Source organism: Bubalus bubalis, chromosome 1 (genome assembly GCF_019923935.1).
Source record: "Bubalus bubalis isolate 160015118507 breed Murrah chromosome 1, NDDB_SH_1, whole genome shotgun sequence".
Taxonomy (NCBI): Eukaryota; Metazoa; Chordata; class Mammalia; order Artiodactyla; family Bovidae; genus Bubalus; species Bubalus bubalis.
Genome location: NC_059157.1, coordinates 60,962,546 through 60,988,221, shown reverse-complemented (window position 1 = coordinate 60,988,221; position 25,676 = coordinate 60,962,546). Strand labels below are relative to the sequence as shown.

Below are 25,676 nucleotides of genomic sequence, written 5' to 3'. Positions count from 1 at the left end.
TTAAAAATGATGGCTTGAAAGGTTATTTCTATAATCAGTATACACTGCAGTTTGCAGATTCCCAAGTCATCGAGGATGGCTATCACTAGGCGATATTCACTATTAATACTTTAAAGTCTGTTGAGTTCTAATTATTGTTCAAGATCACAAAAATGCTTGATTATTTTGATGGGAATGCGTTTACTGGTAAGTTATATATCAGTGAATTTCAGCAAATTAGACAAAGGAGTGTTCTATTTCATTTCAAAGATAATTTTAATTCACTAACTCTTAGCGAGATTGATGTTACTAATAAAAATTAAGAGCTCCCCAATGCATGTCATGTGTACCAAATGACCTCGTTAAATAGGTATATGGAGAACAGATGCCTCTATGACCTGCCTCCAGATTTACTGAGCAGGGAGTGTCCTTGTTTTAGTGTCCCTGTGAAGAGTAGATGAATTTCAGATTAGGGACACAAGGACAATATTTTCTCATGAGAAGTTTTCTATGCAGATGGAAAAACTCAGAATGATACTCAAGATTCATCTTTTGCCGATGAATTTATCATTTTCTTTACAAGTCAATAAATGTTCGATTTTATATTCAAATTTCAATCTCTGAAATATTTTTTATTAGGATGTACTTTATTGGCAATAGAGACTACTTTGTAAGTTCATATTTGTAAATATTAGCACACTTTAAAATGAATTCTGATTTGAATTGCACCATATTCGTACTCATGACTTGGAATGCATTGTTTTTCCATAACATATGTATGTTTCTAAGGTGTCTCATTCAAACAGTTGTTTTTTGTTACTATTGCCACTGCTCTGCTCTTATTATGGGTGGCATAGTTTTCTGTCAGCTAAGAAATAATGTAGCTGTTAAAACATTGCTTGACTTTTTGTCATACTACTGGCAGTGTCTAAGTGTACAGGAAAATTCAATATAGATATAAAGTAACATTGTAAAATTAATTTTCTAATGATATATTTTAGGTTGGCTTTCCTCATGTTCTGAGTCTTTTACTTAAAAATAATTAGGAATTTAGCATGATTTTAGAATCAGTTATATTTTAAAGATGTTATGTTTATATATATATATATATTATATATATATTCAAATGAAAGCTGTAACAAATGTATGAAATTTGATGATGTGTTTAATGTACTTACACACTGTTGGATGGATTTAATGCTTCTGTTGAAATCCAAAATTACTCTATTATTGATTGAAAGTACTCATTTGATCTTAGCACTTTGAGAGGACCACAGCCTAAGTGTAGCATATGTTATAGATCTTCTCTATTGAGGCTTTCCTTTTATTATTGTCTAAATGTATGTGGGCAAATGCTTTACTGTCTGAGCCATCAGGGAATCCCTTCTTGCTATCAGAAATCATTAAAAATATGTGCATCATGTTAAGTTTATCTCAAATATAAACTATCAAGAAAGGAGTTATCTGCATATACAAGTTGGTAGTAAATTTTATATTTGGGAAATCAAAAATTAATTAAACATGTAAACTTACTAGGCAGTATGTATTTTACTAGATGATATGTATAAATGTAAAATTTAATAATCAGATATAATTACCTTTCAAGCTAGCATGATAGGGAGAATAGTATTCAATTTAAATGATTAATTAAAATACTTTTTATAGGAAAAGATAAACTTTTTATAAACATATATCAAAAGGGAACTATATACCATATTTCCATATAAAATATGATAACTAAGTTAATGAATATTGTGAGTATAAATTTTACATTATGTGTGTGATGTGTATACATTGGAATGATGGGGATTATTTTAAGGATGAGCATTTTCTGATATTTCACTCAGTTCTTCTCAATATGTGCATAAAACTTTAGGAAAATCCAAACCCTGATATTGCTCCTGCTCTTCAGTTGCTCAGTCATGTCCAGCTCCGTGTGGATCCATGGACTGTAGCCTGCCAGAGTCCTCTATTCATGGAATTTTCTAGGCAAGGATACTGGAGTGCAGTGCAATTTCCTACTCTAGGGGATTTTCCCTATCTAGGAATCTTAAGGATGAACATTTTCCAGTAATATTTCACTCAGTTCTTCTCAATATGTACACAAACCTTTAGAAACATCTAAACCCTAATCTTACTCATAAATTAAATCCAAAACATTCTGTATACACTTTTGCATCATAATACCTTTATGCAGGCAATTTGTAAAACACTGGAATAAATCTTTATCTGTATAAAATCTAATTCTGTTTACATTAATTCTATAAAAATGTCTTAAATTACTTGAAAACAAGTAAAAAGCTGACTTCCACAGATTACTTGAGAACATATTCATGATATAGAAGAGACATAGTTGAATGAAATTACTGTATCTGTAAAATAATTATATTTTAATAAACACAATCTGTATACATATTTGTGTTTGTTTTATTTATGTTTATATGATAATGGGGCTTAGGCTTATATAGCACAACTTGTTAATATTGGTTTAATGGGGTACTAGTATTATGTATATTGGGTAGAGACTGTGGAGCCGTGTTTGGGATATGTAAGGAAACAAATTAATTCCTTTGTCTTCAAAATCATGCTATATTTGTAAAGCTCACTTTCTCAAAAAAAATCAATCTTCTAACTGAGGAACTTGGTTTTGGTGTATTTATCATGTTTCTCTAACTTTCTAGAATACAATAAATTAATACAAAATATGTTTACATATATTCAGACCTCCCCCATCATCATTGTAGAAAGAATATTCTTAACATAAGTGCCTTGACTAAATTATGGCAAGATGAGAATGTGTATTTCTATTATCCACTAGTTATGCTTCAGTTTCAAGAAGATTAAAGTGGGGTAAACATTTTTAATCAGGAGTTTACATAGTATCAGTAGTTAAAGACTCCTCCAAAAGTCATTATTTTGTTTCCTTCTGTTCAAGTGTAAGTTTATCTATATTAACCTTCCTCAGAGATCAACAACTATCAACTTTTAAGGACAATATGAATAAATTCTACAACCTATCTTAATAACTTGGCCTGTTGTATTGGCAAAACTACTTTCTATAATATGGATTGTTAATTGAAGAATGAGATATCTATTAGTTAAAATGATACCTATGTAAACATCTAGATAAGTACTGATTCACTTTGTCATTTTAAGTCATTCACTTTAAGTAATGATGAAGATAATTTGTAACAGATTTGTTGACATATTTTGAGAAATTATAGGATTTTTTTTGGCCTTTAGTTAAATCTTGTTGTGATATGTTGTAAATATTAGAAACTTTTATGTTGTTATTTATAAGGGTATCATTATTAGAAAACACTAACAATTATAGATTATCACAGACTTGATTTGGACCAAGAACCTTAATATTTTGGAGAAAAGCAGGTAAAGAAAGCATGAAAGGAGAAGTTAAGAATTTATAAGATAAAATTTTCTCTCTTGGCAGTTAAGAATTTGAATTTGTGACTGCTTATTCCAAATTACTTCCTTCTCAAAGATAATGGAAAATGATTGGTTATAATAAATGTGATTTATTTTTACTTTAATTTTCAAAAGTGTGTTTAAAATTGATACTTTATGAAAGTAATCAAGATGAATGCTTTTTGGTGTTCAGTGAAAGAAGTTAAAACAGAGTGTTTCACAAAAGCATGTAAACACATCCCACTCCACACTCTTTAAAATACTTGTATAACATAATTTACATGTTTAAAGTAGCATTCAGTTTTATTGAATTAAAGAATTGGTGGTTCCAACCTACAGTGGATGTCTGAGAGACATCGATGCAAATACATGAGATTTACTTACTTGTTTGTTTATTTCATTGTATTTGTTTAAATTACTTTCTCCGTGATTGCTCATTTTATTTCAACTTTTTCAACTAGAACTTATCCTATAAAGTTACAAGATTAAGAGGTATTGTAATAGGTATTTGGCACCCATTTTTTAAGTGCTAACATAAATATACATAGGGGTTGAACTTGTCCTAAAACAAAGATGTTGGGAAAGGAAAAAAGGGATTGAATGGTTTAATTATAACTTAAAGCTCAATCATAGAAAATATTTTGAATATTTGAGAGATTTCATTTTGATATAATGGACATTGATTTATTATATTTTTGTTTGGCAGTCAAGGCGCAGTGCACCACGCTTCAAGGTTAGGATGCAAGGGTGAATAAGACTTGGTTTGCATCATAAAGGTGCATTAACCAGAAAATAGAAATGCATGACCAAATAAAGGTCAAATCATTATCTCCTTCCAAAGTAATAACTGAAGTTTGCCCTATGATATTTGTGATATTGCATATTTTTATGCAGTGAGCCACTGACAATTTTTTTTTCATATCCTTTTCTGTATAATTATCTGGCTAATGGGTGCTCCAAAAATTCTTTAAATGGTTAATATTTTATTTTGTAAAGTAACTTTGATTTATGTATTTCTAAAACATAAATTCATACCACTCATCATTATTTTCACTATTGGCATAAACAGGTCATAATAAAAGGTAGAGTACTATCATATTTCCATGGACAAATGTCATCCCCAAATTACTCCATGAAATATATACTTGGTAATTTCAAAAGGAATACACTTTTACCTGAATTTTTAAAAACTGATTTCATCAGAAGACATACTCTAAATATTACATATGAAAAATACAGTTGTAATCATATATTCATTATGGAAAATGTTCAGAAACTCCTTGAAACTCAGGTGAGTTTTTCATGCTTTGAGTGATATGCTTTATGTACTGATGTTGTGCATGCTCAGTCGCTCAGTTGTGTTCAACTCTTTATGACCCCATGAACTGTAAACTGCCAGGCTCCTCTGTCCATGGAATTTTCCAGGCAAGAGTATTGGAGTGGGTTGCCATTTCCTGCTCCAGGTGATCTTCCTCACTCAGGGATGGAACCCATGTTTCCTGCCTTGCAGGCAGATTCTTGACCACTGTTCTACCTGGGAAGCCTGATGTGTCTTTTACTGTTTGCTGTGTCAGATCACTTTCTGGGAGCAAAGAGGATATAGAATATGAATCACATATGAATATAATATTTATTCAACCTTGACAATTATAGAGACTACTAAGTCGCTTCAGTCGTGTCTGACTCTATGCGACCCCATAGACGGCAGCCCACCAGGCTCTCCAGTCCCTGGGATTCTCCAGGCAAGAATACTGGAGTGGGTTGCCATTTCCTTCTTCAATGCATGAAAGTGAAAAGTGAAGGTGATGTAGCTCAGTTGTGTCCGACTCTTAGCGACCCCATGGACCGCAGCCTACCAGGCTCCTCTGTCCATGGGATTTTCCAGGCGAGAGTACTGGAGTGGGGTGCCATTGCCTTCTCCAATTATAGAGACACTTAAGGTTAAAGTTATCCTTTAAGGTTAGCTATCAACATTATCTCCATTCTTAATTTAAACATTTACCAATAGTAATAATTGCAAATCCCCAAAAGGTTTTATTCTCTTCCCCATTGCAAAGAGGATGTTTCCTTTCTTAGCCTAGCTGTACTATAATGGTACTTCCTTGCTACAGGTGAGATCTATAATAATATCTGGTGGTAATTCTGTACCTATGTACCCACTCAAACACTTCTACATACACTTCTTTTAAACAGTGTTTTAAGGAATTTTCAAAATGGAATATAAGATATAAAATATGGATCTGAGTAAAGTCCATGTTGCTGCTATTGTTCAAGGCCTGGAAAAATGATAGGTGATAAAATAAAACTTCCAGGAGTAGAGATAAGAGATATAAAATAAGAAAATTCAGATTGGAGTCTTTAATAATTTCCAGTCCTCCTGTGTCTACCTGAAGAAGTTTTCTGGTTTCTAAATGGCCCAGTGATACCTTCCATAGGGACATTCTCTGATAACCTAAGGCAGAGTTCACCATTCTCTTTTTTATGGTGTCCCTTTCTTCCTTTCTTAGCTTTCTAATATTGCTCTTAACACATTGTCTTGCAATTACCTTCTTCACATGTTCTGTAGACACTGGCAGTTGTATGTGTGTGGAGAGTGTATGAGTGTGTTTCTATATGTGGGTGTATTAAGGGACATAAACAGATTCTGTTTTTATATATATATATATATTATATATATTATATACATATATGTGCATACATATTATATATGTATAATATATATTTATCTCATTCTACTGATGTGATTTTATTTTATATTTTAACTTTTGATTTTATATTAGAATACAATTGATTAACAATGTTGTAATAGTTTCAGGTCTATAAATAAGTTCTTTTGGATGCTAAAAATGTCACAAAATCACAACTGGCAAAGTGAACCAGTAGAGTTATTTTCCTGGTATCAGAAAATATGATGCCGTTACATTTCATGCAACGGCACCCCACTCCAATACTCTTGCCTGGAAAATCCCATGGATGGAGGAGCCTGGAAGGCTGCAGTCCATGGGGTTGCTAAGAGTCGAATACAACTGAGTGACTTCACTTTGACTTTTCACTTTATGCATTGGAGAAGGAAATGGCAACCCACTCCAGTATTCTTGCCTGGAGAATCCCAGAGACGGGGGAGCCTGGTGGGCTGCCTTCTATGGGGTTGCACAGAGTTGGACAGGACTGAAGCGACTTAGCAGCAGCAGCAGCAGCAGCAGCAGGAGAACTTACAAAAATCAAATTGCAAACAGCTTCAAGTATCAAGTATCAGTAAGAGAAAAAGAAAAACATGGCTGTAAAAATTAATGGAAGAAGAATACCAAAAGTTACTCTATATGTGTTCCTCTAAGTGAAAGTAAAACCAGTATGCTAGGGAAAGCATTTTTAGTTTTATGAGATTTTTATCAAAGCTAAAATAGAATCATTTTACCACTTTATGTGTGTTACATTCTATTTACCCATCTAATCAATGTTTTAGTATTTGTCCATTTCAGTAACCATTCCCTGAAATCCTGAGTTTCAATTATCTGTAAAGTAGGCACCCTATGGGTAATTCATATCATAATAATATTGATCAATAACATGTCCTGTACTAAGAGCTATGAGAGTATAGAGATGATATATTATATATGATAAAATTATGAGTAATCCTGGTGAAGATAGGAGATATATAATGTGAAATAGTGATGCAAAATGTCTTTCAGGGACTTGTCAGCATCCTATGAAATGGAGTGGGTAGAGGAGGTGGGGGCAAAAGAGTGAGAAAATGTGAGTAATTATGTAGTGAGCAACTACAGACTGAATGGAGAAGTAGAACAACATACTTTGGTCTGAAATGTAGTGGTGATAAATACGGTCTTCAAGCTGTACGTTAAGAAGCCACTGTTGCTGTGGTTCAGTTGCTCAGTTATATATGACTCTTTGCAACCCCATGAGCTGCAGGCTTCCCTGTCCTTCACCAGCTCCTAGAGTGTACTCAAACACATGTCCACTGAGTCAGTGGTGCCATCCAACCATCTCTTCCTGTCCTCCCCTTCTCCCACCTTCCATCTTTCCCAGCATCAGGGTCTTTTCTAATGAGTCGGCTCTTTGCATCAGGTGACCAAAGTACTGGAGCTTCAGCTTCAGCATCAGTGCTTCCAATAAATATTCAGGGTTGATTTCCTTAAGGATTGACTGGTTTGATCTCCTTGCAGTCCAAGGGACACTCAAGAGTCTTCTCCAACACCACAGTTTGAAAGCATCAGTTCTTTGGCACTCAGCCTTTTTTAATTGTTCAACTCTCACATCTGTACATGACTCTTGGAAAAACCATAGCTCTGACTAGATAAACTTTTTCAGCCAAGTAATATCTCTGCTTTTTAATACACTGTCTGGGTTTGTCATTATTTTTCCTCCAAGGAGTAAGTATCTTTTAATTTCAAGGCTACAGTCACCACCCACAGTGATTTTGAAGCAAAATAATAATTTTAAATAGTTGAATATTAATTATTACTAATTTAAGGTGCAGAAAATTTATTGGTATCATGTTTGCTTTAATACACTGAATTTATTTCATTTTAATGTAAATGTCAAATTATATTTGTAAAGTTTAATTTATTTACTATTTTGCTGGATCTTCATTGCTGTGCTCAGGCTTTCTCTAGTTGCCACGAACGGGCTGCTCTCTAGTTGCAGTGTATAGGCTTCTCACTGTGGTGGCTTCTCTTGTTGCTAAGCAAGGTCTCTAGGGTGTGCAGACTTCAGTATTTGTGGCTCCTGGACTCTAGAGCACAGGCTACTAGTTTTGGCATATGGGCTCCATGGCACATGGGATCTTCTGGACCTGGGATTGAACCCATATCTCCTGCATTGATAGGTGGGTTCTTCATCACTAATCCACCAGGGAAGGCTCTGTAAAAATATATATTGAACATTTTTTTAGGTTTATTTATGGCATTTTATTGTGCTAAATATATCTAAGATAAAATTTACCACGTTAACCATTTTTATGTGTATACTTTACTGGCCTTATTCATATTGATGTGCAATCATTACCATTATTTATCTCCAGAACTTGCTTTGTCTTCCCCAACTGAAATTCTGTACACATCAAACAATAACTCCCAACTCCCTTTTGCTCTCAGCCACTAGCAACCGCCATTGTATTTTCTGTTTTTGTATGTTTGACTATTGTATGTTCTTAGTTGCTCGGTTGTGTCCAACTCTTTTCAACCCCATGGACTGTAGCCTGCCAGGCTCCTCTGTCCATGGGCATTCACCAAGCAAGAACACTGGAGTGGATTGCCAGGCCCTTCTCCAAGGGATCTTCCCAACCCAGGGATCAAACCCAGGCTTCCCGCAATGCAGGCAAATTCTTGACTGTCTGAGCCAGCAGGGAAGCCCTCCCTATTGTATATACATCATAGAAGTGAGATCGCCCTTTCTTAGAGGCTTATTTCACTTGACATCATGTCCTCAAGTTTCATTCGTGCTGTAGCATATATCAGAATTTTTTAAGAGCAGCATTTTCCCCATCTTTTAAAAATCTTTATTGAATTTGTTATAGTACTGATTCTGTTTTATTTTTATTTTTTTTTGGTGGGGGAGGGCACAAGGCTTGTGGGTTCTTAGCTCCTGAACCAGGTATTGAACCTGCACCCCCTGCTTTGGAAAGCAAAGTCTTAACCACTGGACTGCCGGGGAAGTCCCTCCCTTCACTTTTAAAAGATTGAGTAACATAGTTCATTATATGTATGTTTTTATATGCATATTTTGTATATACAGTCATCTGTTGATGGCATATTTTATATTTTTATTCATCAAGATTTCCCTTTTAAATTCTATAAGTTTTTTATTTGTACCACTGTGAATACTCTGTGAATATTTTCAAGTCATGAAATTTAATGATTGATGATATACTATTACAAATTCAGAGCTAAAAGAGAATAGAAAATACTGTAAGATTGAGATGGCAATATTTAATGAAGTATTTTTTTTGTATATTAGTTGGCAATAGTCCATGGGGATTCTCCAAGCAAGAACGCTGGAGTGGGTTGCCAGGCCCTCCTCCAGGGGATCTTCCCATCCCAGGGATCAAACCCAGATTTCCCGCACTGCAAGCAGATTCTTTACTGTCTGGGCCACCAGGGAATCCCTCAGTATTGTATATACATCATAGAAGTGAAATCGTACAATATTTGTTATTTCTTAGTGTCATTTCACTTAGCATCATGTCCTCAAGTTTCATTGAGGGCATTTTATTTATATGAAAAAAGTCATAGGGTAACTGTAAAATATTAAAGTTTAATGACATTGTGGAACAGTATGTTCAATGTGTTATCCCTCACTTATAATGTATATTTCAATATATCATGCAAAATTGTGGTAAATGTCATACAATAGCCCAGCATTTCCATAAGTCTCTGCGCATGTTATTTTATGAGCCACAGATGAGTTGTGTCTCTGATTTTCACTGCACCTTTAGTATTCCCAAGTTTAAGTAATTAGGAGTTTATATTTGGGAGCTTAAAACCTATTCTATATAACCATCTTGTCCAGTCAAGTTCTGGAAATTATTCTTTAGCACTTCCATACTACTCCCACATGATGGATTAGTGCAACATTTTGTTGGAACCACTCCAGGTAGCCTTCGCCTAGCTTGTCACGTGCAGACACTTACAAGCCACTTAATATGATCAGTGAGTCAAATGTGTGCCTATGTTCCTGGTCTCTGTGACTACAGTGTACGTTAAGCAGGTACATCTTTCTTATTTTGTAGAAGAGGGCCTTGAAACTGAATGAGCATGTAAGTGATTTGCTGAGGGTCAGATACTTCTGTTAGAGCAAGGAAAGAACTATATCCTGGTTATCTAGCCCTAGAGCGTTCTTTGTTGTTGCTAATGTATTATTTTTATTACAATATTGTTTCCTTAGCCTTGGTCTGATCTAATTATAGTTCCCTAACTGTGTGCTGAAATTATCATATTAAAACTCCATTTAATAATTTATCTGCTTAGAAAAATGTCCAAGTATGGCATATTCCTGTCTAAGATATGATATATAAAGAAATGTAATTAATTTTCATGAATTTGATGATATTACAAAAAGATGCAATGTATAATTTAAGTTATTTAATATATTTTAAAAATTTACTTAAAATGATTTATATGATAAATGATAATACACAAATTGCATATATGCCTTGATGTTCAGTATCAGAATGCTAATTTAATCTACATTAAGATTAATGTGGATTTATGTGGTGGTCCAGTGGTTAAGACTGTGCTTCCACCTGCAGGGGGCATGTGTTTGATGCTTGATCTGGTTGGGGAACTGAGATTCCCCCATGTCACATGGTGCAGCCAAAAAAAAAAAAAACTAAAATTTAAAAAATCAAATTTTTCATCACTTAAAAAAGGAAGATTAATGGGATTTAATCTTAGAATCCCAGTCAATTAACTGATGGGTCAGGAGCTGTAATTCACCAGCAGGCCAGGATCTGGTAGGTGGAGAACGTGAAAATCCTGGGTTTGATTGTAGGCAAGCTGAACCACATCTGCGACCAGATGGAGCTCAGTTAACACTTTTTGCTTCCCCACTCTGTTCTCCTTGTCCATATTGATTTTAATAAAATCAGATTAAAGAGATTTCTGGAACAGAATTGATTCAGGGAAACTATTAAAGAGTCATGTCTGGGTTGATGGTCATGCCTGTTTTTTGTGTGGCTATTACACAGGTGAAACTCAGTTCTTTTTTTAGCAATTGGTGACAGAGCCACATTCTGTTACCTGAACTAGGTTTAGTGCCTCACTGTAGAAAGATTCATCATATGCACATGGATAACTAGGAGGCCAATTTCAGAAATGTTTGTTGAGATGGATAAAACCAGTATGTACTGGACACAGTAGCTGATAGGTAGTATTCAGTCCATGCAAGTGGATATTCCACAGGATTACATGAATCGTTTTAAAGCCTCTGAACATAATCAGTCAGTATTAGTCATGATGACAAGAAAGTGATAAAAGCAAGAACTTATTCAAAGACAGCTACTAGCTACTGTTAATTCATAATCAGTTCAGAGTGCGGTGCCTTTGTATCTACCTGTGTTTCTTAATGCCTAGATGAAATCAGGGACTTTACAATAAGCCTATCTTTGCTGCAGGGTAGAGAGGTTTTAGGAGATATTCATGCAGTTCCTTGAATCTTCAGCATGCAGTTTCAATAAATCTCTACTTTGGCCAAAGTCACAACACCTGATGTAACTGTTCATGTCTCTTATTGGAATAGTTAGTGTTTAAAATCCATTTGAAGATGATTCATTACAGAAATATAAAATGAGAGATACTTGGTTAAAAAAATGAAAATCTTCTCTAAAGAAAAACTGAGAAACTTTTGCTTAAAAATGAGAAACTTTATTGTTTATGATGGTGTACTTTAAGAATATGATCATGAAGATGAGCATTTTCAAAAGAAGTTTGATAGAAGTATAATTTGTATTACAGGGGGAGATGAACTGAAAACATTCTTCTCTAGTGCTTTTATGGGAGTTTTTAAAAAGCTGACTATGCATTTAATACAGCATATAATGAAACTTATAATTTACTAAAAAAAAAAATACAGAAAGCATGTCTTTAGTTGCAGTTCTGATCTCTTTGAATGCTTTGCTAAGTAATTATTTCAGGCTTATACTTGCAAAAAATTGTTAGAAAATTAGAGTCATTTAATTTTTTTAAAACTGTTTTCCTTTGTGCACAATTTGCTTTGTCTAGCTTTCTCTTTTAAAGATCTTTATAGCTCTGTCAGTTAAGTTTGAGATTTGCCATTCCCTCTTCCTTCTTTTGTTTCATCCGTAACCATCATTTGTTTTAAAACTGGGTCAGTCTACTTTGATTTCATTTCCTTCCTTTCAAAAGATTACTGGTTCTAAAATAAAGAAGCTCCCTGACATTTGATACGACATATGATTCACAAAATACACTTTGTAAAGACCTCACAAAAAAGTATATGTGTATGAAAAATTTTGTAGGTTTCTGCTTGGTTATTTTTTCCTTGCCCAGTGAAAAACAGCATAATTCTGCTCCAACTAATTCTTTTTCCTGGAGCAAAATGAGGAGAATTCCATAAGGCACAAACCGTTTCTCAGCTTTCCTCCTTCATCTGGCCAGGATGGGTCAGAGAACTGAAAGAGGACTTTTTTTTTTTTTTTGCAGAGTACTTTGACATGGAGTGTGAGGTGACTGCAACCTTGGTCAAATTGCTGAGGCTGATTTCTTTCTATTATCAGAGATAGTTTATCATGTAAAAGGAGGCAGTGTGTTGAGTAGAGAGTTCAGACAAGTAAGATGTTGAATAATTCTCCACTGTATATAAGATCTGTGATTCGGAGCAAATTACCCAAATTCTTTTAGTTTCAGATTTTTATTTAGAAAATGAGCCATATCACTTATTTTTCAAGAACCCTTTATGACCAGATATTTTGGATGAAGTGCTAGTCATTAATTAGTGATTCCATTATTTGCAACCCAGGTGGCAGTCATTTAAGGTAGATTAAATGTAGCATCAGAATTGACCTAATGTTTTACTTCTACCTCATGTCTCCACATTAGAAGACTTAAACCTAAAAAAAGCAAGGAAAGAAAGAATACTTTTTCTTTCTGTTGAAGATTTTTGGTTTGGATTGTTATGTTTTTTTCTCAGATAACTTCTCAATTACATTGAAGGATAAATGAAGGATTACTGAGAAAGAAGCATCTATGGGACACTGTACAGTAATAAAAACAACAAATTCATGTTTCTCAACTTCTTTCTCAGTTTCATATTAATAAGGCTCAAGATATAAATGATAATGCTGCTGCTGCTATTGCTGCTAAGTCGCTTCAGTCATGTCCTACTCTGTGCGACCCCATAGATGGCAGCCCACCAGGCCCCGCAGTCCCTGGGATTCTCTAGGCAAGAACACTGGAGTGGGTTGCCATTTCCTTCTCCAATGCATTCTCCAATGCATGAAAGTGAAAAGTGAAAGTGAAGTCGCTCAGTCGTGTCTGACTCTTAGCAAACCCATGGACTGCAGCCTACCAGGCTCCTCTGTCCATGGGATTTTCCAGGCAAGAGTACTGGAGTGGGGTGCCATTGCCTTCTCCCAATGATAATGCTCCATGTAATCAATACCCTAAAAAGTAACCTAGGACTTTTACTTTTGCATTGAAAATGAAGATTTTTATATGTAAAAACTGAAGAGAAGTACAGAATAAAATGTTTAGTTCTTATAAGATGAAATTGTAAATAACTTATTATTCTGACTTCTTGTTTCATTTTAGATATAAAATTCACTTTCCTCTTAATTCATAGAGAATTTCATTCATTTAATAGACTTAGCAAGTCACTAACATAAGTGAGAAACTGTGATAGTACTTATGGATGTTCTCCAGATGGAAATATTTCTTTGACTTCAAGAAGTTTATATTCAGAGGGGAAATAAGACTGTCAAATGCTTTAAGAATTGCTTATGATGTGCATTTTGAAGAGTGTAAACAAAATACTGCAATAATTGTCGAGAAAATGACCACTATAACTTGTCTATTTTGCTTTGGTTTGCTTTGTTCTTTTGCTCTACGAGTTTTCTATGCACTGCCCTCTTTCCCCAATGAGGCTGTTTTCATCTTTGTCTTGGTATTTTAGTTCCCTTTTGCATGCATACTCAGTGGCTCAGTCCTGTCTGATTCATTGCTACCACATGGCGTATAGCATGCCAGGCTCCTCTGAACTTTTAATTTTCTAGGCAAGAATACCTACTGGAGTGGGTTGCTATTTCCAACTCCAGACAGTCTTTCTGACCCAGGGATCAAACTCACGTCTCTTGCATCTCCTCCTTTGACAGGGGGATTCTTTACCACTGTGCCAACTGGGAATCCATAGTTCCCTTTATATCACCTTTATTTCTATTCCCTATTGATGTAGTCTATCCACGCACTCTCAGTAGAATAAGACTTATCTCCTTAAAAATACTGATGGCCCCTCATGTTTTTGACATTAGGAACATGCTCCTTCATTTCCTCAGATGTTACTTCACCATCTGGCACACTGGGTCACATTTTTCAAACATTTAATGCTTTTCACTGTTGGCCAAACAAGACATCCAGTTTCTAACTTCATACACTTTATTTTTCTTGTGCTTAGAATACCCTTCCCTGGTGCCCCTGCCTGGAACAATAATGATTATCTTTAAAGATAGCATTAAAGTTTCACCAAACACTTCCTAAGTCAGAATTGATAATATCACTATAAAACATTGATTCGTACCCATCACATGTATTACTTTTTGAATTATTTGGGAGTCCCTTAGGTACTTTTCTATCCTTACAGTATCTGTCAGCTCCTGGAATGTGCAGTGTATTATTTTTTAAGAATTCCCCATGGTTTACACCTGTTGAAGGTCAAAAAGGCTTGTTGATGGTAATAAGGAGTATAGTGCCATATGAATTCAACCTCCTTGGTACTGATAAATAGATCACAATTTTTGACTTTCCAAAATAAAATATGGATCATCATTGGACCATTGACATGTGGTGCTAAGTGTCTTGTTTCACAGAATAGTTCATCTCATTACCTTGATGGTAATTAAATTTAGTTTGAAAGTAGCTAGCTCACTAAAAATAAGGCTTTATTAAAGGCCTTATTAAAAGTGATACTAAATATTATTACTACTCTTGCTACTATTACCATTGCTATTATACCTACGGATACTACCACTGATAATAGGTAAAGTGCTTTATGTTTGCTGTGAACTGTAGAGAATCTGAGCATCTTATCTGTAGAGAATGCAGAACATCTTATCTGAGTCTTTGATGTCAAGCGAAGGTTTTGTTAGACTGATTCCTACAATCATGTTTATATTGTATGTGTCATGGTAATAGAACTGCAGTTTTCCCATTCCCTACTCAGTGTTTCAGTTGTACTGGGTGCCTTAGATTTTCACCAGTTCATCATGTTTCTTGGGTCTCTGATCCTTGGCACTTCTCCTGCATCCTTCTGAAAACCTAGTTTCAGGGTTGACGACAAATATCTAAATATAGTGTAGAAATCTCCCAATCCTCTTCTGAGTGGGAGGGCTATTGTTTGCTCCTTTAGATGTCCTTTCCTTCTACCAGGGCATTTATCAAAACAAAGTATCTCTTAGTTTGTCACTATTATGGTTTATTCATTCTTTGAGTTCAAGAATCTCCATTATAATTAGTAGTAGTGAGATTAAAAGTAGCAACAGTAGTAGTACTAAGAATAATAGAATTTTTATTCTCAACTTGTTAGTATAGCAACTGGAACTGAGTTCTATTTGCATGCATTTGAGTGGATAAATGAATGAATGAATGCATCAATAAATAGAGTAATACCTCAGTGGTAATTATTATCTCCATTTTGTGGGACAGAAAACTGAGGCTCAGATAGTTTAAGCTAAGCTTGGAATCTAGACCCCAGTGAACACTAAAATCCATTTTGTTTTTATTTAGTTGAAATTTTTCTTGAGACAATTGTAGATTCATGTGTTAATTAGGCCTTCCAGAGAAACAGAACCAATAGCAAATGTATGGATGGATGGATGGATGGATAGATAGATAATCAGGGAAGAGATTTAAGATATTGGCTCACACAGTTATGAGGCTTAAATCCAGTGATCTGGGTCCTGCCAGCCAGAGACGCAGAAGAGCCAGTTTTATTAGAGTCCCTAAGAGTTAAGAGAGCTGATGGTGTAGACTCTAGTCCAAGTAGAAGGCCTAAGACCAGAAACCCTGAAGGCAGAAGGAGAGTGATGTCCCAGCTCAAACACTAGGACTGAGAGTGAATTCTTGCCCTTCTCAGTCCTCTTTTGTCAGGCCCTTGAAGGATTGGGTGGCTCCCACTCACATGAAGGAAGGCCATTGCTTTACTCAGTCCACCAACTAAAATGCTAGACTCTTCCAGAAACTCACACGCGCACACACACACACTTGGAAATAGTGTGTAACCAACTGTCCAGATATCCCTTGACCCTGTCATGTTGATACATAAAATTAACAATCTTCCATGTAGTTCTAAGAAGTTATTCTGGGAAATTTCTTGCACACTTTGCCCATTTCTCCCCATTGTTAAGATTTGACAAAACTGTGGTAAAATATATCATTACTAGGATATTTGCACACCTATCTTATTCAAATTTCTCCTGGTTTTACTTTTACTCGTTTGATTGTGTGTATCGGGGTTTTGGTCAGTTCTATACAGTTTTATCTCCTGTTTGGGTTGCTGTATCCATCACCACAGTTAAGACATTGAATAAACAGTTCGAACACCACAAGGATCCCTCATATTGACCTTTTATAACCTCGCCTACTCCTCTCCCACCTTCCCTCAGTCTCAACTTTCTGGCAATCACTAACCTGCCCTCCATTTCTAAAATGTTATATTTTCAAAATTGTCATATAAATGGAATTGTATAGCATATAATCTTTTAAACTTCTTCCAACCTAAAATATTGTGATGATTCAATAAAGCAGTAGTAATAATATCCTTATATTATTAATAATAATTTACTTTCAGACTTCCTTGGCAGTTCAGTGGTTAAGGCTCCACACTTCCAATGCAGGGGGCGCTGGTTCAGTCCCTGGTCAGGGAACTAAGATCCCACATGCCCTGAACCATGGCCAAAAAATTAAAAACAAGGAAATAAACAAGAAAATTTGAAAAAAATAATTTCATATATGCATGTCATACATATATATCATAGATTAGGAGATTGTCATATTTTAATATTTCCTTTCCATGCTCTGAAGGCAGGGATTATTAAGCCTTTCTCTCCAGCTCTACCATTTCACATCTTTCTTTTTAGCACAGGTTATATAGTGCATGGGCTTCCCTGGTGGCTCAGATGGTAAAAAATCTGCCTGCAATGTAGGAGACTGGGGTTTGATCCCTGGGTTGGAAAAATCCCTTGCAGAAGGGAATGGATACCCACTCCAGCATTCTTGCCTAGAGAATTTCATGGACAGAGGAGCCTGGAGGGCTACAATCCATGGTGTCACAAAGAGTCGGGCACAATTGACCAATTAACACTTTTACTTTCATATAGTTGATACTCAGTAATATTTGTCCAAGTGATAAATAAATTGTTTTTTGTATTTGAAATTACAAAGCTCTGTGCTTTGGGCTTATAGTGAAAATAGTATCTTTGCATGTTTGATAATCATCCCTCATGTAAATTAAATATTTTTTATATTGCAATATGGGCTTCTGCAATATTGCAGATGGCATTAATGGTAAAGAACTCACCAGCCAAAAAAAAAACAAAAAACTCACTGGCCAGTGCAGGAGACATAACAAGCGTGGGTTTGATCCCTGTGTAGGGAAGGAGGAGGGATCCAGGGATCCCTGGAGGAGGACATGGCAACCCACTCCAGTATTCTTGCCTGGAGAATCTCATGGATAGACAAACCTGGTGGGCTACAGTCCATAGGGTCACAAAGAACTGGACGTGACTGAAAGAACTTAGCACTCATGTACCCATATTGTAGTACAATCTAAAATACATAATATTTTATGATGTAGCAGTTGAAGATTGTGCTTGTGGAATTTTTATAGGTACTAGAGAAATCAATGCACCCATCCTATTTCCACTTACTCTCCTCAGTTATTATCTTCTATCAATGGTTAAAATTATTTCATTATAATAGGTTCAGTTCAGTTGTTCAGTCATGTCCAACTCTTTGCGACCCCATGGACTGCAGCATGCCAGGCTTCCCTCTCCATCACCGACTCCTATAATAGATTGTGAAAGCCTAAAATTGAATTTCTTTATTAAAAATATATTCAGTTATGTTAAAGCCTATAAAATGAATGCATTGTTATTATTATCAAAGTATTACTATTATTTTTGTTTTATTCTATTTTTTGTTATTAACCATTATGCCTTTTCTAGCTGGAAGTCTTTTATTTGCAAGGAATAGAGAGTCTCTTAATTTAACTTCATGCAAAAAGGGGTTTCTTGAACGAATGCATTTGTTCAGGAACTTGGATGGAAGAACCTACGATCTGGGCACTTTCAGGACTGGGCAGTCTCTTGTTTCCACCCTCTCTGTCATGGAATTTTCTCCCTTTGCACATCTGCTCCAGTTGTTTCTCCACTGGCTAGATTCTTCAGCTTACATTGGCCTCTGGTGTGCCAGTTCGAGCCCAGACGATTTCATGTCCATTTTGTTTGATGTCTCCCACTTGCATCTGGGCTTATAATCCTCAGGCTACTGGCCAGACGTCAGACGGGCTCTTTTCTCATCCGGTTTTCACCACTGGTTGTGCTGTCATGGCTGGAGAGCTGGGGGTCTGTGATGCAGAGCACTGGTATGCCTTTTCTGCTAGGGCTTGGGTGGTGGTACATTTCTGAAGATATGATTGTTTAGTACCTGAAGGCAGTTCTGAAGGCCTCTAGTATGATGAATAAAGATGATCTTCTAGTTTTGTTGCTATTTTCTTGCAGGTTAGTATCAGCTCATTGCTTTAAGTCTGGGAGCAGATCTGTTACTCAGTATATACGGTTTATGATAGAAATTCATAGGAGAAAATTAATTTATCATAAGACTATAAAAAATAAAAACCTTCAGATTTAATTTAGTTGTGCCTAGACTTATTTATTTTTTATTTTTTTTTATTTAGCTATTTCCTTTTCTCTTTATTATTTATTTATTTATTTTAATTTTATTTTTAAACCTGAAACACTGTATTAGTTTTGCCAAACATCAAAACGAATCCGCCACAGGTATACATGTGCTCCCCATCCTGAACCCTTCTCCCTCCTCCCTCCCCACACCATCCCTCTGGGTCCTCCCAGTGCGCCAGCGCCAAGCATCCAGTATCGTGCATCGAACCTGGACTGGCAACTCGTTTCATACATGATATTACACATGTTTCAATGCCATTCTCCCAAATCTTCCCACCCTCTCCCTCTCCAACAGAGTCCATAAGACTGTTCTATACATCAGTGTCTCTTTTGCTGTCTCGTACACAGGGTTATTGTTACCATCTTTCTAAATTCCATATATATGCGTTAGTATACTGTATTGGTGTTTTTCTTTCTGGCTTACTGCCTAGACTTATTTAAAGGAAAATATAAAGGATGTTTGAATATTCGTTTGGAGAATGACCTTCTGAAAGGAATACATTGAAGCATTTCTTATATGACCTAAAGTTAAAAACTTGAGGACATATTCTTTAAATGAGATAGAATGTTGTTAGTAATCTATCAATACATTTTTCATAAATCAGATAAGTGGATGAAGTATGGACATTGAAGTGACACTTAGTATCACTGATGCTGAAATATCTGAGGATGCTTTTCCATGGCCATGACACGTGAAAGAGAATTTCACAACAGAACAGAAGAGGACTTTAGTGATGAAGAGGGAAACAAAAGAAAGAAAAATTTCCCAAAGCATTATTTTCTCTTTTGATTCAAAAACTCACTTTGCAGATGTGAAGTTCTGTTTATAAACCAAGAGATAAATACAATTGCCCGCTTTACATTGTACTTGTAAAGAAATGTATAGTGGGCACAATTGCATGCACACAGTAGACATCTGTTCAGAATATATGCTATAGCTTATAAGGTCAGAACAGGTTTATCTCATCTTCCTACACCAATTTCATTTGGGTGTAATGCAGGGCTTGCACACATAATGTGGATTTTGAGGGGCTCTAAGGAGCAGGATCATCTAGGAGCAGTTAGGGTGCTTCAGTGCAGCAAAATGTCACCAGCTCAGAAATTGCATAATTAGACGTTTTGAAGGATTTTCAATAACAGGATGCGTAACAGTGACTGTGGTGCTGCCAAAATGTGAGTCCTAAATAAAATGAACAGTGAATTTAGCAAAAACTGTGACAGAGCAGCTTTATCTGTGTTAAAATTGGACAGTTTATGCTTCCACAATTTTCCAGTTTAAATTTGTACCTGAGTGGGTTTGATTTCCTCCCTCTATTTAATTTTTACAACTGAATGCCGTATCCTTGTGTTGTATTGATTTTTTCATATTTAATTAAATTTTTCAAATACAAAAATCAATCCATTCTTTTAATAATGATATTTACCATTTTGGGGATAAACCTAACATCGTAACTGTTTTCCCTGAAAGATGACAGGAATTGCATGAGCATTTAGATGGTCTCTAAGACTTAGGTTATGCATTGCGGCTGTTTTTCTCCTTAAATCCATTGTTGTTACTGCTCACATTAGAAAGGAAATTGCAGGTCTGAAAAGATCTGAAGCATGCTTTCCATACTCCGTTGAGGATTTATGTTGGGTAGCTTTCCTTTGTCCTGTTAGATTCCCTCTACCCTCCTCGCACTCTGCTCTTGTCCCAGAAACTGACGTATATTTTAGTCAATTGGGATGGGCCATTGAGAGCCTAACTTGGAAGAGAAGGGGGCTGACCATTTATTTCCCTGTCTTCCTCATTGGGTCTGTGTCCTGCCCTAATGCCTCTTGTTTTCCTAACTGCACCCCGTAAGCTCTCCTTCCATCGGTCTCTTGTTCCAACTGATGACACCAACTCCTCTGCTACTTGCCCTGGTCCCTGAACTCTTCTTTGTGGTCTCCCTATACCTCACTCACAACTTTGTAATTAGTCTCTTTGTAAATAAGGTGTTAACTTCATTTGTGTGTACCATCTGTATCCTGTGGGAACCATGGGGAGAAACTGATTCCGCTTAGTGCAGACTGCCCTGGGAATCCAGTGAGACAGAAAATGGTGAGATTATTGCACAAGTGACTTCCCTGGTGGCTCAGACAGTAAAGAATCCACCTGCAGTTCCGGAGACAGACCTGAGTTCAATCTCCAAGTTGGGAAGATCTCCTGGAGGAAGGAATGGCAACCCACCCCAGTATTCTTGCCTAGAGAATCCCATGGACCAAGGAGCCTCGTGGGCTACAGTCTATGGGGTTGCAAAGAGTTGGACATGACTAAGCAACTAGCACACTTATTGCATAAGTACCAAGAATGTATCCTATTTGGATTCTGGCCTTAGAATTCAGCGGGAGAGTCTGTTATTTAGCTTCAGTCTTGACCTTTGGAGAGCCAAAACGATGAAGCTCTGTTTGGTATCATTTCCTATAAACCTGATCTTGTATGCATTCAGTAATTGTGTAATCACATTGGACTCGATCTAAGTAAGATTAGTATATCAAAATTAGTCATGTCATTGAATTTATTCTTATTGTCACTCTTCAAATTTATTAAGCTCTCTAAATTTATACTGAAATAAATCTCTCCTTTGTTTTGTGTTGAGATACCATAAAGCAATGTGGAACTGTAACTGTCTTGTAGCAAAAATGTGACACTATGTTAAATAATAATACAGTGCTTTTAAATTGTGTGTGGAATTAATAGCTTTCAAATAGTTAAATGTGACCCAGATTAGCAGTCAATACAGATATTAAGGAAGTGCATCACCCAGATCATTTTAGAAAAGCATTGCATCCTTTTCAAGCCTAACACGTGTCAATAAAATTTTAAATAATGCAAAGCCAGAATAACAGATATTGGATTATCCCCAAATTGTTATTCATATTGAATTTCTTGACTATTAATATCCATGATATTAAATGAAATAATCTTCAAAGATTATTCTTTGAATACAGATTTTCTTTCTATAAACAAAGAAAATAATTGTGTTAGAATTCTTCTCATTTTGAGACTGTTAAAAGCAGAATGGCAGTGTTGTTACCTCAAGCTTTCATATGAGAGGAAAACTCTGAATCAAATATAACTACCCCTGGATCCATTGGAAGAGACCCTGATGCTACAAAAGATTGAGGGCATCAGGAGATGGGGGCAACGGAGGATGAGATGGTTGGATGGTATCATCTATTCAATATACATGAGTTTGAGCAAACTTCGGGAGATGGTGAAGGACAGGGAGGCCTGGCATGCTGCAGTCCAGGATCAGTCTGATCCTATTTGTTTTATAGAAAACAAATCCTATTTGTTTTATAGAAAACTTTCTCTAGTAGAATTTTGCAATTCTCAATGTTCTGATGCATTTGCGAGTATAACTGCTTATTTTGGCCAGAAAACTTCGATGAGCTTTTTCTCTCCCTAAAGTATCTATCCCATCTGCTGGCTATTAGTGGCAATCAAAGCCCATAAAGAGTCACATTAAAAACCACCACTTTTTTTTCATGTTAGTTCCCTGAGATGCTCTCACTACAGATATGAATGCAGCAAGGCTGAATATTTCTGTGAACATCGATTTCTAACTGAAGCTGTGCCAGAAAGAATCTATTTGAAACTGGGATTTAAGCATGGATACCCCGGCATCTAAAACAACTGTTCTCTGCTTTTCCGTCTTTTTTCTATATGTTTATTTCTTTTAGTTATGTGTCCCTGGCCCACCCATCCTCCACTGAGATCTATCACTGCTTTTTTGCACAGTGTATTTAAGCTGTCTGTCTATGTGTTTCTGAATGTCCACTGATTACATTTGAATGGTAAAACATGATAATATCTCTTCTCCTGAATTTGTTAGTATATCTCCTGTGTGCATTAAATTGCAACTTTTAGTTTTAAAATGGCCATCCTATTATATATTTTAACCATCTTCTTAAACAGAAAATGAACACTCAAAAGTCGATAAAGTTCAGTGTGGTAATACCAGCAACGTCAACCACAGTGAATGGGCAGGATGGGAGGACTGAAGGAGGGGTGTAAACTGCTCCTGACCCTCAGCACCTTTGTACCCCAGATCTGATCTGAGCACCAGAAGCTTCACCAGCTGTTGGAAGCTTGTCTGAAATAAAGTCCCAGGTCATACTCCAGATGTACTCAGTCAGAGTTTGCCATGATTTCATGCCCGATGTGTGTACATATTGAGCTTCCCAGGTGGTGCCAGTGGTAAAGAACCCACCTGTCAATCCAGGAGACAGAAGAGACATGGGTTCAATCCCTGAGTTGGGAAGATCTCCTGGAGGCGGGCATGGAAACCCACTTCAGTATTCTTTCCTGGAAAATCCCATGGACAGAGGAGCCTGGCGGGCTATAGTCCATAGGGTCACAGAGTCGGATATGACTGAAGCCACATAGCACAGACACATGTGTATACTCATTAGAGGTAAGGAAACACTGCTTGTTTCTCTCTTGTTTATTTTTGTCTTCCTTTCTATTCTCAGATCACCTGAATTTTTTGTAGATATGTGAATTTTTAATTGCAATAGTTGTAATTAAAAAAAATTATCCAGTGCAGTTTTTGTTATTGTTTTCCTTTTTCTAACATTTTCTGTACCAAGAATGTAAGCTGAAAGTATCATTAAGTCTGGGAGGCTACCAGTTTGCCAACTGTTCTGAAACATGCAGCCAGTAACTGTGGCAGCCTTAATCTTATATTGTCAGGAAAGAGTAATATCTACAAATCTAAGTAAAACTGCTCATGGTAAAAAATCAAGTATTGTCATCAGTAGATATGCCAAGCCTGATTTAGTTTTTAATAAATGCCATGAGTTCACTTTTGGAGAAGGAAATGGCAACCCACTCCAGTATTCTTGCCTGGAGAATGCCATGGAGGGAGGAGCCTGGTGGGCTATAGTCCATGGGGTCGCAAAGAGTCGGACACGACTGAGTCAAACTAGTAACTAGTACTATGAGTTCACTTTACCTATAATGCCACCTGCTGTCATCATCCCCCCCACCCCCCGCCAGAGTTTTATTTTCATAGTTGTTTTGAACAGTCATTTCTGACTGTTTGCAATCCCATGGACTATAGCCTGCCAGAAGTCTCTGTCCATGAAATTCTCCAGGCAAGAACACTGGAACGGGTTGCCATTCCCTTCTACAGGGGTTCTTCCTGACTCAGGGATCGAACCCTGGTTTCCTGAATTGCAGGCAGATTTTTTTTTTACTGCCTGAGCCACCAGGGAAGCCCATTATATTCATAGAGCCGCTATGAATACAATGACCCTTTCAGAACCAAAGATGAAGCCATCAGTTCCTCCACAGGTTTCTATCGTCCTCAGGGATAAAAACCAGTGCCTTGCAAACTTGTTGAAAGGCTCTCACTTTGGTTTCTCTCTTTAAAATCTATGTCCTGTTATCTGGCATGTTGACTATTCAGTTCAGTTCAGTTCAGTTGCTCAGTCCTGTCCAACTCTTTGCGACCCCATGAATCGCAGCACGCCAGGCCTCCCTGTCCATCACCAACTCCCGGAGTTCACTCAGACTCACGTCCATAGAGTCAGTGATACCATCCAGCCATCTCATCCTCTGTCGTCCCCTTCTCCTCCTGCCCCCAGTCCCTCCCAGTATCAGAGTCTTTTCCAATGAATCACCTCTTTACATGAGGTGGCCAAAGTACTGGAATTTCAGCTTTAGCATCATTCCTTCCAAAGAAATCCCAGGGCGGATCTCCTTCAGAATGGACTGGTTGGATCTCCTTGCAGTCCAAGGGACTCTCAGGAGGCTTCTCCAACACCACAGTTCAAAAGCATCAATTCTTCGGTGCTCAGCCTTCTTCACAGTCCAACTCTCACATCCATACATGACCACAGGAAAAACCATAGCCTTGACTAGACGGACCTTTGTTGGCAAAGTAATGTCTCTGCTTTTGAATATGCTATCTAGGTTGGTCATAACTTTCCTTCCAAGGAGTAAGCGTCTTTTAATTTCGTGGCTGCAGTCACCATCTGCAGTGATTTTGGAGCCCCCAAAAATAAAGTCTGACACTCTTTCCACTGTTTCCCCATCTATTTCCCATGAAGTGATGGGACCGGATGCCATGATCTTCATTTTCTGAATGTTGAGTTTTAAGCCAACTTTTTCACTCTCCACTTTCACTTTCATCAAGAGGCTTTTTAGTTCCTCTTCACTTTCTGCCTAGAAGAAGTCTTAATACTCTCTACCCTGGTACGTGTGTGGCTTGCCCTAGCCCTTCCCCAGCACTGTTCAGTTTTGTTTTTTGTTTTTTCTTTTACCATGAGAGCTTCTCTGATGAACACCGGAAACAATAACCCCTAGTCCTCACTCCAATACTCCCCTCTTTTATGCTTTTCCTCCAGATCATTTGCCATCATCTGACTTCTGTGAGTTGTTTTATTTATTTGTTTATTCCCAGTCTCACACTACTGGAATGTTGGTTCTGTGGAAGAAGGGGCTTTTGGTCTTTTATTCATGCTATATCCCCAGTGGTTTCTTAATAGTAGAGATGGTGTGAATGGATTACATTCTTGCTTAAAAATTATGTGACACTACTTACTTATCTATAAATTTTTGGTTTGCTGATAATAGTGTACAGTTGAGGGTGATTTTATT

At 36.6% G+C, this 25,676-nt stretch overlaps 1 protein-coding gene across 2 annotated transcripts in view; it reads left to right on the top strand.

Annotated features, from left to right (window-relative positions):
- The window catches only part of NCAM2 (neural cell adhesion molecule 2), a 575,454-nt gene that overhangs the window by 71,281 nt on the left and 478,497 nt on the right, over positions 1 to 25,676 (top strand). The gene's annotated exons all lie outside the window — the stretch shown is intronic.